Source organism: Durio zibethinus, chromosome 25, assembly GCF_047325235.1.
Source record: "Durio zibethinus cultivar Kanyao isolate XHJ-2024 chromosome 25, ASM4732523v1, whole genome shotgun sequence".
Taxonomy (NCBI): Eukaryota; Viridiplantae; Streptophyta; class Magnoliopsida; order Malvales; family Malvaceae; genus Durio; species Durio zibethinus.
Window position 1 is genome coordinate 1,478,062 of NC_143186.1, and position 15,833 is coordinate 1,493,894.

General features: G+C 42.8%; 1 non-coding gene and 1 pseudogene across 1 annotated transcript; both read right to left on the reverse strand.

Moving 5' to 3' along the window:
* Nucleotides 1-8,859: 8,859 nt before the first annotated feature.
* Nucleotides 8,860-9,015, reverse strand: LOC149511487 (5.8S ribosomal RNA). Its single transcript, XR_016333892.1, has one exon. It is a non-coding gene; the product is annotated as a 5.8S ribosomal RNA (ribosomal RNA).
* A 281-nt stretch (nucleotides 9,016-9,296) lies between these two features.
* LOC149511488 (18S ribosomal RNA) lies at nucleotides 9,297-11,063 on the reverse strand (annotated as a pseudogene).
* Between the last annotated feature and the right edge of the window lie 4,770 nt (nucleotides 11,064-15,833).

Here is a 15,833-nt window from a genome sequence, read left to right on the forward strand (position 1 = left end):
CTGGTCATTTGTTGAGCAGGTTTTGACAATGATCCGTCTATAGGTTCACCTATAGAATCCTTGTTATAACTTCTCCTTCCTCTAAATGATAAGGTTCAGTGGACTTTCTCATGACTACATGGGTAGCAAACCATCCACGTTACCGTGATTCAAACACTTCATCAGACCATTCGATCGGTTGAAGTAATGGGTGATGTGTACAAACAGCAGGGACATAGTCAACGTGAGCTAATGACTCGTGCTTACTAGGAATCCCTTGTTGAAGACCAATAATTGTAATGATCTATCCCTATCACAATGAAGTTTCAAAGATTACCTAGGCTTATCGACCAAGGCTATAGGCTCATTGAATACATCAGTGTAGTGTGCATGCAGCTTAGAACATCTAAGGGCATCACAAACTTGTTATTGCCTCAAATTTCATTGGCCTAAGTAGCCATAGTCCTTTTAAGAAGCTAGCCATGAAGGACTACATTCATGTAACTAGTTAGTAGGCTGAAGTATTGTTCATTAATGAAATTAACTTAACAAATCACTCTACCAACTAAGAATGGCCATGTACCACCACCTATAGAATCAAGAAAAAGCTTTCAGTCTATTAATCCTTACTGTGTTTGGACCTAGTAAGTTTCCCCATGTTGAGTCAAATTAAATCGCAAGCTCAATTCCTAGTGGTGCCCTTCTATCAATTTCTTCAAGTTTCAGCCTTGCAACCATACTTCTTTTGAAACCCAAAGACTTTGATTTCTCATAAGGTGCTGATAGAGTCCTAAAAGTAACATTCATTGATCATTGGTTGACATCATTTATGGTTGAGACTAGGGTGGTATCTGATCATCTTTGAGCCTCTGACTTTCATTCTTGATTAATAAAAACATCATTGGCCTTGAGGCCTACTAGAAGTCTAGGTCACTGGGAACTAGCCCGAAACAGTGTAATGGGTAGTGATCAAGATTCAAAAGGTTCAGGCATAATGTTAATGTATAGTAGAATTGAGCCAAGCCCAGGTATAGGTGCTGGTGAGCACTTATATAAATTTGCAAGCCATAAAAATGGCATTGGCATGGTAGAAATAAGAAGGTGTGCCTAAACCAACCCATTGCCTGGTCATGGTATGCATGGTGCATGGCCCAGGCCTAAGATACTCATGCGTGGTGTGCACCCTAGCATGTGTTGATGGTGCTTAAGGGAACTGCCAGTACAAAAGGCTAGCATGTGTCAATAGTGATGAAAGCATATACCGAGACCAATGGCCAACATGTCTCAATAAAGGTCGAGGCATGTGCATGTGTCACAGTCTGCAAGTTGGTCTCCACCCAGGCGTTTTAGCAGTATAGGGTGTAATAGCCAGGGGACCAATCCTTGAGGCCTACTGATGGCTAGGTCATGGGAAACTAGCCTAGAACAATGGTATGGGTAGTGATTACGACTCAAGAGGCTCAGGCGTGATGTTTATGTTTGGCATAATTAAGCCAAGCCTACGTGTAGGCACTGATGAGAACTTATATGAACGTACAAGCCATAAAAATGGCTCTGGCACAATAGAAATATGAAGATGTGCTTGAACCCACCCATTACCCAGTCATGGTGCATATGGTATCTGGCCCGAGCTTAGAATACCCATGCGTGGTGCATGCCCTAGCATGTACTGTTAGTGTTCAAGGGAACTGCCCTGATGGTGATCAAGGCATGTGCATGTGTCACAGTTCACAAGCTACTCCACACCTAGAGATTCTAGTGGGACAAGGTTCAATAGCCAGCAATACCAGGCCTTGAGGCTTACTAGAGGCCTAAGTCATAAGAAACTAGCCCAAAACAGTGGTATGGGCAATGATCAGGACTTAAGAGGCTCAAGCATGGTGTTTATGTTTGGCAAAGTTGAGCTAGGCCCAAGTGTCGACCTTGGTGAACACTTATATGAATTTACAAGCCATAAAAAAAGCATTGGCATGATAAAAATATGAGGATGTATTTGAACCCACCCACTGCCCAATTATGGTGTGCATGGTGTGGGCCCGAGCCTAAGATACCCATGCATGGTGCATGGCCCTACATGTGTCAATGGTGTTTGAGGGAACTACCCACACAAAGGGCTAACATGTGCTAATGGTGGTCGAAGCATGTGCATAGACCAAGGGCCAACATGTCTCAATAGTGGTAGAGGCATGTGTATGTGTCACGGTTTACAAGCTAGTCCATGCTTAAGGGTTCTAGTAAGGCAAGGTCTGATAGCTAGGTGAACTAAGCTTTAAGGCCTACTGAAAGCCCAAGTCATAGGAAAGTAGCCTGAAACAATGGTTTAGGCAATGATCGAGACTCTAGAGTCTTAGGCATAATGTTTAGGTTTGGCAAAATTAAGTTAGGCCTAGTGCGAGCATTGGTGAGTGATGCAGAGGGACACAATCAGACCCAAGTATAGGTACTAATGATCAAGGAACAGGTGTATGGTCAGACCTATGTGAGAGAATACCTGAACACAATTATGGTTCGAATCAAATTTATGGGCTTCTAGAAGGTTCAGTACTATAAGATAGTTTGACAAGCTGGAATTATACTGAGCACTAGAGTTTTGTAGGCTAACTTAGGTAGGTGGAGTCAATTTCTTATCCAAGGTTACATGAAGTTTGGCTTAAGATTGGAGTTGGTGACATGTACACAGAGCATCATTTCGTGCCTACGACAACAAAAGGTAATAAGTGCCTAGGGTGGGAGGGTCACGATGTACAAGCCATACCAAGTGCCAGTGTTATGGTCTCGATCTTAAGCTAAACTTCATGTAGCCTTAGATTGGGAATTGACTCTATATGCCTAAGTCAACCTACGAAACAAGCGTGCGGGTACAAAACCAACATTGAAAAGTAGAATATGTAAGCTAAGAACATAAAGGAATGTTGAAATGCTTTATATATTACTTAGTGGTGAATGCTTACAAATGAGGGTGGGGTGGCCATCTATTTATAGTTGAGGCCCCAGCTCTAATAGTTCATAATATCAAGGGATTATAATTTCAAATTCAAATTCAAAAATATAGATTACAAAGATTACATCTTGATCCTAAGGGTTGACTAGCTCCTTCTCTGTGTCTACAAATCCTAGAGGCTTCTAAATGGTTCTGGTTTGGCCTCATTCACCTAGGCTTACTAAAGTTTGGTGTAGGCATTTTGTGGGCCTTGTCCTAGTGCTCCAGGTAGGCCTGACTATCGAAATGGCAATCTGGATGCTTTTACCATATTATTGCATGAAACCTTACCTTTATCTTTGGTGCTCAAGCCTTGGTTGCTGGGTCATGGTCCTTAGCTCTTGGTGTGCTCACTTAGGGCATGACATTCTCCCCTACCTGATCTCATGATGCCTTCATTGACTCCTCTGTGTGGAGTTACTTGATCTAGTCTTGGAACTGCCATAGGTCTTTATTGGTTCCCAACTAGCTTTACTGTCTGAAAGCGCCTTCCATTGCACTAAGTACTCCTATCTTGGTTTATAACTTTACCGTCTTATAACCTGATTAGCAAAAATGTGTTAAACCTCCTTCTCTTATAAGGCCCAAGCTTCTAATGGTGCATTGCTTGACTCTGCCCACCTTAGATCCCCCTAGTCCTAATAGAATGGTTTGAGCATGCTAACATGGAAAACCATGTGTACTTTCAGCTTTGGTGGCATATCCAACTTGTAGGCAACCTTGCCTACCCTCTTAAGAACTGAAAGGTGCCTTGTACCTCTAGACTAAGCCCTTATGCAAACCTTTGTTATGCATGATGGGGTGCAACTTCACCAGGACCAAGTCCCCCACTTGGAACTACATGTCCCTCTTTTTTTGGTTTGCCCACTTTTTTACTACTTTGTGTAGATAAACTTTGGCTAGGTTCGCTAACTTTGCCAAGCTTTGGGAAACTTATATGCTACTAGATTAGGCCTTGTGTAACCTACTGCAATCAAACCTAGTCTTAACGGCTTCTACCCTATCATGATCTCAAAAGGGCTCTAGTTCATTACTTCATTCTGTTGCATGTTCTATAAGAATTGGGTGATATCAAGTAGCTTGGGCCAATCCTACTGTATGGCACTCACATAGTGCTTGAGGTAGACCTCTAATAGTCCATTTACTTGTTTAGTCTATCCATTGGTTTGGGATGCATGTTGGTGCAAAATTTCAAGTCTTACCCCAATAACTTGAACAACTCAGTCCAAAATGCCCTTGTGAATCACCCGTCTCGATCACTAACAATGGTCTATGGTACTCTGAAGTACTTCACCACATTCCTCAGGAATAAATGAGCTGCCTATTTAGTTGGCACTCTTTGGTTTTTGGAATGAAAGTCCCATACTTAGAAAATCTATCCACCACTACCATAATGCTTCCAAACCCATCCACCTTAGGTAGACTGACTATGAAGTCCAGAGTGATGCTCTCCCATACTCACTCTGGTATAGGCAAAGGCTCTAAAAGATTGACTGGTGGCTTGAGCTCTTTTTTGTCCTATTGGCACACAAGATAGGTTTTCACATAGGCTTCAACATCATCCCTCATGTGCAGCCAGTAGTATTGATCTTCTAACAAGGGTAAGGTGCCATGTATGATCGGGTGACCAGCCCACTTCGAATCATGGCATTATTGTATCACCTCCTTATGGAGTTTCCTATGTTATGGCACAAACAACTGACTGCCCTTGGTGTATATAAATCATCTTATAGCCAAAACTATCAGTCTTACCTTGCTTGGCATGGTCGATGAGATCTTTGCTATAAGATTGTGGGATAGCCCTTCTTTGATGCATGGCACCAAGGACCCTTATGATTGGCTTATGGAAGCAAGGCTTACTTTTTGACTACGAGCATCGACCATTGTGTTTGCATGCATAGGCTTGTACTCCACCCATAATCAAATTCTACAAGAAAATCTTACCGATTGACCTACTGAGGGACAACTTCTTATATGTTTGGAAGTAATTGGTTGCAAAATTATTAGTTTTGACCACAAAAGTTGACCTCGAAAGTAGTGCCATCATGAGTGTAAGTAGTGTACCACTACGGTCATCCTCTTCTCCTAGATCATATATCTACACTTGGTTTTATTAAGCTTTTGGCTCTTAAATGCAACTAGATGGTTCTCCTGCATTAGCACACCCCTTATTGCAAAGTCTTATGCATTTGCATGCACTCATATAGTTTGGCATGGCCTGGTAAGGCTAAGACTGGCTCTTTGGTCACTACTCGCTTCAGTTGATCAAAGGCCTACGACATTTGGTGCTTTAGTCCCACACTTTCCCCTTCTTGAGCAAGTTAGTTAATGGTATGGTGATGGAAGAGTGGCCTTTGATAAAGTGCCAGTAGTAGTTAACTAGCCTAAGGAATGATCTCAACTCGATGACCTTGGCTGGTGGTTCCTAATCTAGAATTGCATGGACCTTGTTGGCATCATGCATATCTTGCCACCTCCCATTATATGGCCTAAAAATGGTACCTCTCGCTAGGCAAATGAGCACTTCTCTTTCTTTATGAATAGTTCATTCATCTGAAGAACCTGGAACACCTACCTCAAGTGGTCCACATGCTCCTCCAATGTCTAGCTATAGATCATAATATCATCAAGATAAACCACAATGAAATGATTAAAGAATGGTTACAATACCTTGTTCATGAGAGTGCAAAATGTTGTTGTTGCATTGGTGAGTTTGAATGGCATGACCAAGAACTTGTAAGAGCCATAGCAGGTGACACAAGTAGTTTTGGACTCATCTCCCTTTTTAATCTCGACCTAGTAATACTTTGACTACAAATCTAGTTTGGTGAACCACTTTGCACTTCCAAATTGGTTGAACAAGTCAGCAATTAGAAGGTTAGGATACTTGTTCTTAATGGTCAGCTTATTCAATGCCCAATAGTCAAAACACAACCACAATAACCCATCAGGCTTGCATTGGAATAGAACTGGGGCACCATATAGGGCCTTGGATGGCTTGATATGGCCAGCATCAATCAACTCCTTAAGCTACTTCCTTAACTCTCTAACATTATGGTGACACTCGATAAAGGGACTTAGTTGGTGGCTTGGCATCAGGCACCAACTTGATATTATGGTACACCTCTCTCTTGGGTGGCAACCTGCTAGGCAACTGTGCAAGCATCATATCATTAAAGGCCTCTAGCACCTCTAGCACTTCCAAAAGGGTGTTGACTTTTGGCTCACTAGGTTCATCATACTTCAAGACAGCCACAAAGGTGTCTTCATTCTTGCTCACCGCCTTGGCAAATTGAATGGCCGATAACACCTTGGTCCCAAGCTCGAACTCACACCTCAGTGGTACAAGGTATTGGCATCATCAATCCAGTATTCATATATAGTTGGCAAAAGGCATAAGGTGGGCATTAATCTAAATAAAGGAATCTAAACCAACCACAAACTCATAATCATCTAAAGGTATTACCTCATTGCTTTCCTTGCCCTTCCAATCTCTAAGTTGTAGCTCTAACCCATATGCCACTCCAATGGTTGGGACCTCCTTAGAGTTGACTGTCTTGATGGTACCAGTTCCTTTATGCACCTTTAGCCCAAGTTTTTGGGCTCTATCACTAGAAATGAACAAATGTGAAGCTCTGGTGTCCACTAGAGCATTCACTTTCTTGCCCACAACAAACAAATTCACATACATCAATCCCTTTGGCTTATGGTTCCCTTGACCTCAAACTACATTGAACATAATTGAGCCAAGCTTTGCAGTCTCCCTTTCTAGCTCCTCATTCAACCCTTCGTCTATGGCAGCGAGCTTGACCTTCTTGGGGCATCTCGTGCTATATATGGCCCTCCACATAGGAAGCAAACGATCAACTCTCAGTCTCTCCTAGCCTTCCACTTCCCTACTTGTGGCCTTTTCTGGCCATCCTTGGTTGAATGTTCTTAGTCCTCATCTTTGGCTTGTCGATCATGGTCTTAACCCTTGGACTATTGTTTGCAATCTCTCTTACCCTTGCCTTTCCCCTTAGGCTTGGAAGACTCGAACTTGTTTTGTGGCATAAACTCCACCAAGGACTCAGTGATGGTCATGGCTTTGGCCAGATCATGAACTCCCCTTCTCTATAGCTCATGCTTTAGCCATGGCTTGAGTCCATCCATAAAGGTGAAAAGACCCTTAATTTCACTTAAATTTGAAATCTACAATATCAATTCAAAAAACTTTTGGGCATACTCCCTTATCACACCCTACTAAGTAAGTCGATGTAACTTTGCATGCACCTCATCATTGGCATACTTGGGGTAGAATTGCTCCCTTAATTCCTTTTGGAACTCCTTTCAGGTTCTAATCAAGGAACCACCATGCCTCACATCATTGCACCTACACCTTCACCATAACAAGGCAATACTAGTAAGATACATTAAAGCAATGCTTACCTTAGTAGCATCATCCTACATGCTTGTGGCCCAAAAGTATCGGTCTATCCCCCCATAGAAAGTTGTCCAATTCCTTGGTAGCCCTAGTCCCCTTGAACTCCTTAGGTTTGGGGACATCTACCTGGGGCCTAGGCACTCCAATGATCACACCAATCCTAATGGTTGTTTTACAAGCAGTGAACTCCTCTATCTCCTTATGCATGGTCTCCGCCAAGGCCACCAAGGCCTCATTTTTCTTGGTAAACATGTCAATGGTCTAGTTTAGGGTAGCTTGCATCTCACCTTTGAGCACCTCCTCCAATGAGTCCAAATCTTCAATATGTTAGTGAATGTCACCTCTACCTTGGACAACTACCCATCTATGGTAGATTAAACGTCCCTTAAACTAGCTTTCTTGCCCCTTTCGTGACCCTGCTCTTAGGCCTTTGGTTATTGGCTAGCAACATCACTTTGAGATGCCATTTTTGTAAATGCTTTGAGTGCGACCTAAACATAACCTCTAAGCAAAACCTACTCTGATACCAACTGTCATGGGCTCTAACTTTAAGCCAAACTTTGTACAACCTTGACTAGGAATTGACTATGTATGCCTAAGTTAGCCAACAAAACAAGCGTGCAGGCATAAAACCAACATCGAAAGGCAGAATATGCAAGCTAAGAACATAAGGGAATACTAGAATGCTCTATATATTACTCAGTGGTGAATGCTTACAAATATGGGTAAGGTGGCCTTTTATTTGTAGTTAAGGCACCAGCTTGGTAGTTCCTAATATCAAGGGATTACAATTTCAAATTCAAATTTAAAAATATAGATTACATAGATTACATCCTGATCTGAAGGTTGACCAAGTCCTCTTCTATATGCTATAAATCTTGAAGGCTTTTAGATGGTTTTGGTTTGGCCACACTCTTTTAGGCCCACCTGGGTGTTGTGCAGGCATGTTGTGGGCCTTGTCCTGATGCTAGGGTAGGCCTAACTATCAAGGTAGGTGGTCTAGATGCTTCTACCATGATAATTGCCTTTGTCCTTGGTGCTTGAGCCTTTGCCACTGGGGTGTGGTCCTCATCTCCTGGTATGCCTACCCAAGGCATGACACCAGCATCTATAAAAGTTGTGTCCAAGGCAACAACCCATACCAAGTGCTGGCACCTACCCAAGAGGTGTTCGAGGCAACAACCCATGCCAAGGGCCTGTTTGCATGGATGGTGGTCAAGGTAAGTTCTTGCCTGACTTGGGTCATGATACAAGCATCAACTGAGTGCTGTGGGGGGTCTAATGGGATCTAGACAGACAATGAGCTTGCATCATCAAAGATGAGGCATGCTGGGAGCTTTACCACCAAAGGTCATGACATTATCATTGCTGGGGACTCACTTTTGGGACAACCATGACTGATAAGATCATGGGAGGCCATATTCCACCCCTTCACCTGAAGCTTGATGGGTAAGGGGTTAGAGGGGGTAATGATGCATGGCACCTAGGCAATCGTGCCCTCGACCTAATAACTTGGGGTGCAACTTGCCTTCAAAGACTCAACGGTTCATGACATTCTACAATTCACACCAAGTATCACATTTTGCTACGTTTTTCATCGATACGAGAGCTGAGATATCCATTGCTAAGAGTCATTTTAGTTTTTCATGACAAAAAGAGTCACGGTGCAACCTACGCACACACCATGAATGGGTGTACGAACTCTTTTTCTTTCTGGTTCCTTGGCAGGATTCACTTCGGAGGTTCCTTATTTGACTGCAAGCAACGGCACTGATCATTTCACCCACCCAAGAGGTGGAGCAAAGTGACCATTATGCCTGCCTAAGGCTAGAAGAGGCTTGGGGCACGGAAGCACCCTCGTCCCCTCAGTGTTTCATTAGCGCATTTGTAGGTCATTTGTTGAGTGGGTTTCAACGATGATCCCTCCACAGGTTCACCGACAAAAATCTTGTTATGACTTCTCCTTCCTCTAAATGATAAGTTTTAGTGGACTTCTCGTGACATCATGGGTAGCGAATTGTACATCTTGCCATGATCAAAATGCTTCACAAGACCATTCAATTGGTAGGAGTGACAAGTGGAGTGTACAATGGGCAGAGATGTAGTCAATGTGAGTTGATGACTCGTACTTACTAGGAATTCCTCATTGAAGACCAACAATTGCAATTATCTATCCCTATCATGATGAAATTTCAAAGATTACTTGGGCCTATCAAACAAGGCTATAGATTCGTTGAATACATTAATGTATCGTGTGTTCAGCCTAGAACATCTAAGGATACCATAAACCTATTATTACTTCAAATTTCTTTAGCCTAAGTAGCCATAGTCCCTCTAAGAAGCTAGCCATGAAGGATCACCTCCATGTAGCTAGTTAGTAGGCTAAGGTCTCATTCATTAATGAAATTAACCAGATAAATCACTCCACCAACTAAGAATGGCCATGCACCACCACCTATAGAATTAAGAAAGAGCTTTTAGTCTGTCAATCCTTACTGTGTTTGGACTTGGTAAGTTTCCTCGTGTTGAGTCAAATTATGTCATAGGCTCCACTCTTGGTGGTGCCCTTTCATTAATTCCTTTAAGTTTCAGCCTTGTGACCATACTTCCCTCGAAACCCAAAGATTTTGATTTCTCATAAAGTGCTGATAGTATCCTAAAAGTAACATTCATCAATCCCTAGTCAGCATCATTATGGTTGAGACTAGGATGGTATTTGATCATCTTTGAGCCCTAAACTTTTGTTCTTCATTAATAAAAACATCCTTGGCAAATGCTTTCATAGTTGTTCATTTTTCATAAATCCAAGAATTTCACCTCTGACTATGAAATACAAATGCCCTCAACTGTCATAGTTAATCATTACTCCGACCCTGGAGGCCAACATAATAAGACCAAAATTCTATAATGCTTTTAAGCACTCTAATTTCTTCAAAGTAATAGTGCTGGAGGAACAACCCGGCCAGTTAAGGTTTGGAATGCATCATCGACAGTAAGGATAAGTAGATCAGTGCTTAATGTAAGGCAAACTAGACAACATAACCCTAGTTCCAATGATGAGCTTTTTAATGGCAACAACTTAAATATACACTATTAGAGCTAGAGTTACTATAGCTGCTAGCACCAGACTTGCCCTTAATGGTCCTTGTTAAGGGATTTAGATTGTACTCATTCCAGTTACCAAACTCACAAAGCCCGATATTGTTATTTATTGTCACTATGTCCTGGTGTCAAGATTGGGTAATTTGCTCACCTACTACCTTAGATGTGGTAGCTGTTTCTCAAGCTCTTTCTCTAAAATTAAACCCTAATTCTCTGTTACCCCTTTCCACCATAGTAGGCCACTATCTTACCATTAAAAGTTGATAAGGAAAAAATTTGTATGATATGTAACCAGTACAAAAGTTGTATGATCCATCGAGTTGTCATGAATCATCAAAGCAATGGGTTAAGCCTGCATCAGCCTTTTATCTAATAAATGTATCCTTTCTAGATGTCCAGGTTTGTTACACATTTTAGCTCTAGAAATACTATGGTTATTCGAGTAATAGATGCCATCAAAAAACTATAACTGATTTAATGAGCCATTCACTGTTTCATAGTCTAAATTAGTTCATATTTATATAAGTATGGCTTAATCTTTAAAACAATCATATGAAAACTGGTAGGACCAATCAGGTCGCATTCCTTTAAGATGTTGGCACCGTGTGGGCCTTAATGCATTGATCAAGCAACGAAAAGAACCAACACGAAGCACAAGTGCCTATACCAAGAGCTAGCATGTATCGATCGTGGCTAAGGCTAGTGCCTGTACCAAAGGCAAACTTGTTTCAATGATGGTTGAGGCATATGCCTGCACCATGCACTAGGATGGTCATTACTGGTTCAAGCCTTGGTCAAAGTTTGATTCAAGGCCATGGTGCACATGTTAGGCTTAGGCATGTATTGGTGCTACATTTTATTGCCTGAGGCACCATCATCAGATCATCATTGGAGAACTTGACCGGTGGCATTAGGGGTTCCAGCGATTGGGGGTAGGGGGTGAGGGGTGTAGGCACATGATGTGTGATGTGGACTAGTCCTTGGCCATTATATTGGCCCTTTATACCCCAAGGAACCTTAACAACTCACACCCCCTTAAACAACATAAGAGTTTTTATAGGTTCATAGCCAGTAGCCATTCAAGTGTTTAAAATGGGGATACATTTTTTTTTTGGTTTTCAAAAAAAGCATAGCCCTACATTAAGGGAGAAAGAGGGGAGGCTAGGGTCGAAGCCTAGCCTTATGTCTTCCTAAGGCTTTCTTGGCCACTAGGCCAAGAAGCTAAAGACGGGATACTTTTTTCAAATGGCCATAAAATCTTCTACACTTTGATTATTTAGTTGAATTTTTTGTGGATGCTAAAAAAAATTACAAGGATCACATATACCAAATTTGGGGCCAAAAATCCTTCTAAAAAAATTTTAAAAAATCCCAAATTGAAAAAATTTTCAAAAATTATGTAAAATAGAAAATGAGTCATCTTGCTATGAAACTTCACAAGAAGGCTTAGGGGACCATTATATGAATTTGCAAGCCATAAAAATGGCATTGGCATCACAGAAATATAAAAATGTACCTGAGCCCTTGTACTGCCTAATCATGGTGCACATGGTGCACATGATGCGTGGCCCAAGCTTAGGATACCCATGCATGGTATATGGCCCAGTGTCATGGTCCACACTAACTTGTGAGATATTGTCCACTTTAGCCCCTCTAGCATCACAGTTTTGTCCCACAAAAGGTGCTTTATAAGTTGAAGGTGGTGTGAACCCTTATATCTCAAGACCAACTCTAGCACATAGTTGATGTAGGATGTCATGGTCCTAGAGGATTCATGGCTCCTTTCTAGGACCATGACATCCTCTTTCACTTCAACAAAGGCCCACCATTCTCGGTGACACATCACTAGTACCCCCAGAGTCGGCTCTGATACCAAATGTCATGGTCCATACTAACTTGTGAGGCATTGTCTACTTTGGCCCTTTTGGCCTCATGGTTTTGTCCCATAAAAGGCACATCAAAAGTTAAAGGTGGCATGAACCCTTATATCTTATGACTAACTCTAGTATATAGCTAATGTGAGATTTATGGCTCCACTCTAGGACCATAACACCCAGCATGTGCCAATGGTATTCAAGGCAACTACCTACACAAAAGGTGAACATGTGCCAATGGTGGTCAAAGCATGTGCTGAGACCAAGGGCTAACATGTCCCAATGTTGGTCGAGGCATGTGCATGTATCATGGCCTACAAGCTAGTCTAGGCCAATGGGCTCTAACAGGATAAGGTTCGATAGCCAAAGGGATGGGGCCTTAAGGCTTATAAGAGGCCCTAGTCATGAGGAACTAGCTCCAAATAGTGGTATGGGTAGTGTCGGGACTCAAAAGGCTGAGGCACAATGTTTATGTTCTGTAAAATTGAGACAAGCCCAGGTGCAGGCTTTGGTGAGCACTTATATGAATTTATAGCCATAAAAATGGCATTGGCATGGAAACAATATGAAGATATACTTGAACCCACCTACTTCTTAGTTGTCTGCGCATGGTTGCTGGCCCAAGCCTAGTATACCTATGCACAGTGTGTAACCCAGCATGTGCCGATGGTGTTAGAGGGAACTGCCTACACAAAGGGCTAGCATGTGCCAATGACAGTTGAAACATGTGTCGGGACCAAGGCTAACATGTTCTGATGGTGGTTGAGGTATGTACATGTGTCATGATCTGCAAGTTGGTCCATGCCCAGTGATTTATCAGGATAGGGTCTGATAGTTAGATGGATTAGGCCTTGAGGCCTACTAGAGGCCTAAGACATGGGGAACTAGCCTAGAACAGTGATATGGGTAGTGATCAAGACTCAAAAGGCTTAGGCACAATGTTCATGCTTGGTAGGATTGAGCCAGGGCCAAATTTAGGCGTTGGTGAGTGTTTATATGAATTTACAAGCCATAAAAATTGTATTGGCATAGTAAAAATATGATGATGTGCTTAAACCCACCCATTGCCTGATCACGATGCACATGGTGCATGAGTTGGTCCTAGGATACCTATGTGTGGTGTGCACCCTAGTATATTCCGATGGTGTTTAAGGGAACTACCCACACAAAGGTCCAACATGTACCGATGGTGGTCGAAGCATGTGCCAAGACCAAAGGCCAACATGTTTTGATGCTGATCAAGGTATGTACATGTGTCATAATCCAGAAACTAGTCAATGCCCAAGGGTTCTAATAGGACATGGTCTAACAGCCAGAGGGACTAGGCCTTAAGGCCTATTAGAGCCCTAGATTATAGGGAACTAGCTTGAAATAGTGGTATAGGTAGTGATTGGGACATAAGAGGCTCAAGCATAGGTTTTATGTTTAGCAAAATTGAGCCAGGCCTAAGCATAGGTGCTGGTGAGCACTTATATGAATTTACAAGCCGTAAAAATGGCATTGGCATGGAAAAATATATAAAGATGTACCTAAACCCACCTATTGCTAGTCGTGTGCATATGGTGCATGGCTTGAGCCCAAGACACCCATGTGTGGTGTGCATCCCAACATGTGCCAATGGTGTTTGAGGGAATTGCCCACATAAATGGCCAGTATGTGCCGATGGCAATCAAAGCACGTGCCAAGACAAAAGGCTAACATGTTCCAATGGTGGTTAAGGCATGTGCATGTGTCACGATCCATAATTTGGTCCACACCTACGGGTTCTAACTAGATAGGCTGATAGTGAGGTAGACCAAACCTTGAGGCCTACTAGAGTCCTAGGTCATAGGAAACTAGCCTGAAATAGTGGTATAGGTGATGATCGGGACTCAAGAGCCAAGCCCAAGTGTAAGCGCTAGTGAGCACTTATATGGATTTATAAGCCATAAAAATTGCATTGGCATGGTAGAAATATGAATATATGCCTGAACCCACCCACTGCCCAATCATGGTGCACATGGTGCATGGTCCAATCCCATGATACCCATGCATGGTGTGTGCCCCAGCATGTTTCAATGGTTTTTAACGGAATTGCCAACAGAAAAGGCCAGCATATACTGATGGCAGTCACAGCATATGCTAAGAAAAGAGCCCAACATGTCTCGATAGTGGTTAAGGCATTTGCATGTGTCATGGTCTGAAAGCTAGTCCATGCTCAGGGGTTCTAGTGGGATAGGGTTTGATAGCCAAGGAGACTAGGCCTTGAGGCCTAGGTCATAAGGAACTAGCCAAGAACAGTGGTATGGGCAATGATCGAGACTCAAGAGGCTCAGGCATGGTGTTCATGCTTGCCAGAATTGAGCCTGGCCCAAGTGTGGGCATTGGTGAGTGCTTATATGGATTAACAAACCATAAAAATGGCACTGGCATGACATAAATATAAAGATGTGCCTAAACCCATCCATTACTTGGTCATGGAGCACATGGTGCATGGCTCGGGCCTAGGATACCCATGCTTGGTGCACATCCTAGCATGTGTTGATGTTGTTCGAAGGAACTACTCACACAAAGGGCTAGCATGTGTCGATTGCAATCGAAGCATGTACCAAGACCTAGGGCCAACATGTCCTAATATTGGTCACAACATGTGCATGTGTCAGGGTCTGCAAGTTGGTCCATGCCCATAGGTTCTAGCAAGATAGGGTTCGACAGTGAGGGGGAGCAAGCCTTGAGGCCTACTGAAGACCCAAGTCATAGGGAACTAGCCTAGAACTATGGTATGGGTAGTGATTAGGACTAAAGAGGCTCAGGCATGGTGTTCTTGTCTAGCAAAATTGAGCTAGGCCTAGGTAGAGGCGTTGGTGAGCACTTATATAAATTTACTAGCCATAAAAATGGCATTGGCATGCTAGAAATATAAAGGTGTGCTTGAACCTACCCATTGCCTAATCGTGGTGTGCATGGTGCACAACCTAAGCCTAGGATACCCATGTATGATGCACTGCCCAGAATGTGCCAATGGTGTTCAAGGTTACTATATGCACAAAGGGCTAGCATGTGCCAATGGTGGTCAAAGTATGTGCTGAGAGTAAGGGCCAACATGTCTCAATAGTGGTAAAGGCATATGCATGTGCCACGGTCCACAAGCTCATCCACGCCTGGGTGTTCTAGTAGAACAATGTTTGTCAGCTAAGGGGACTAGGCCTTAAGGCCTATTAGAAGTCCAGGTCACAGGGAACTTGCCTAAAAGAATGGTATGGGTAATGATCAAGACTCTGAGTCTCAGGCATAGTGTTCAAGTTTGGCAGAATTGAGCCAAGCCTAAGTGTGGGAGTTGGTGAGCGATGCACAGGGACATAGTCTAACCTAGGTGCAGGCACTGATGATCGAGGTGTAGGCATATGGTTAGACCCAGGTGTGCACATGCCAAAACATAGTCCTAGTTCGGATCGAATTTATGGGCTTCTAGAAGGCTCAATACTATAGGACAACG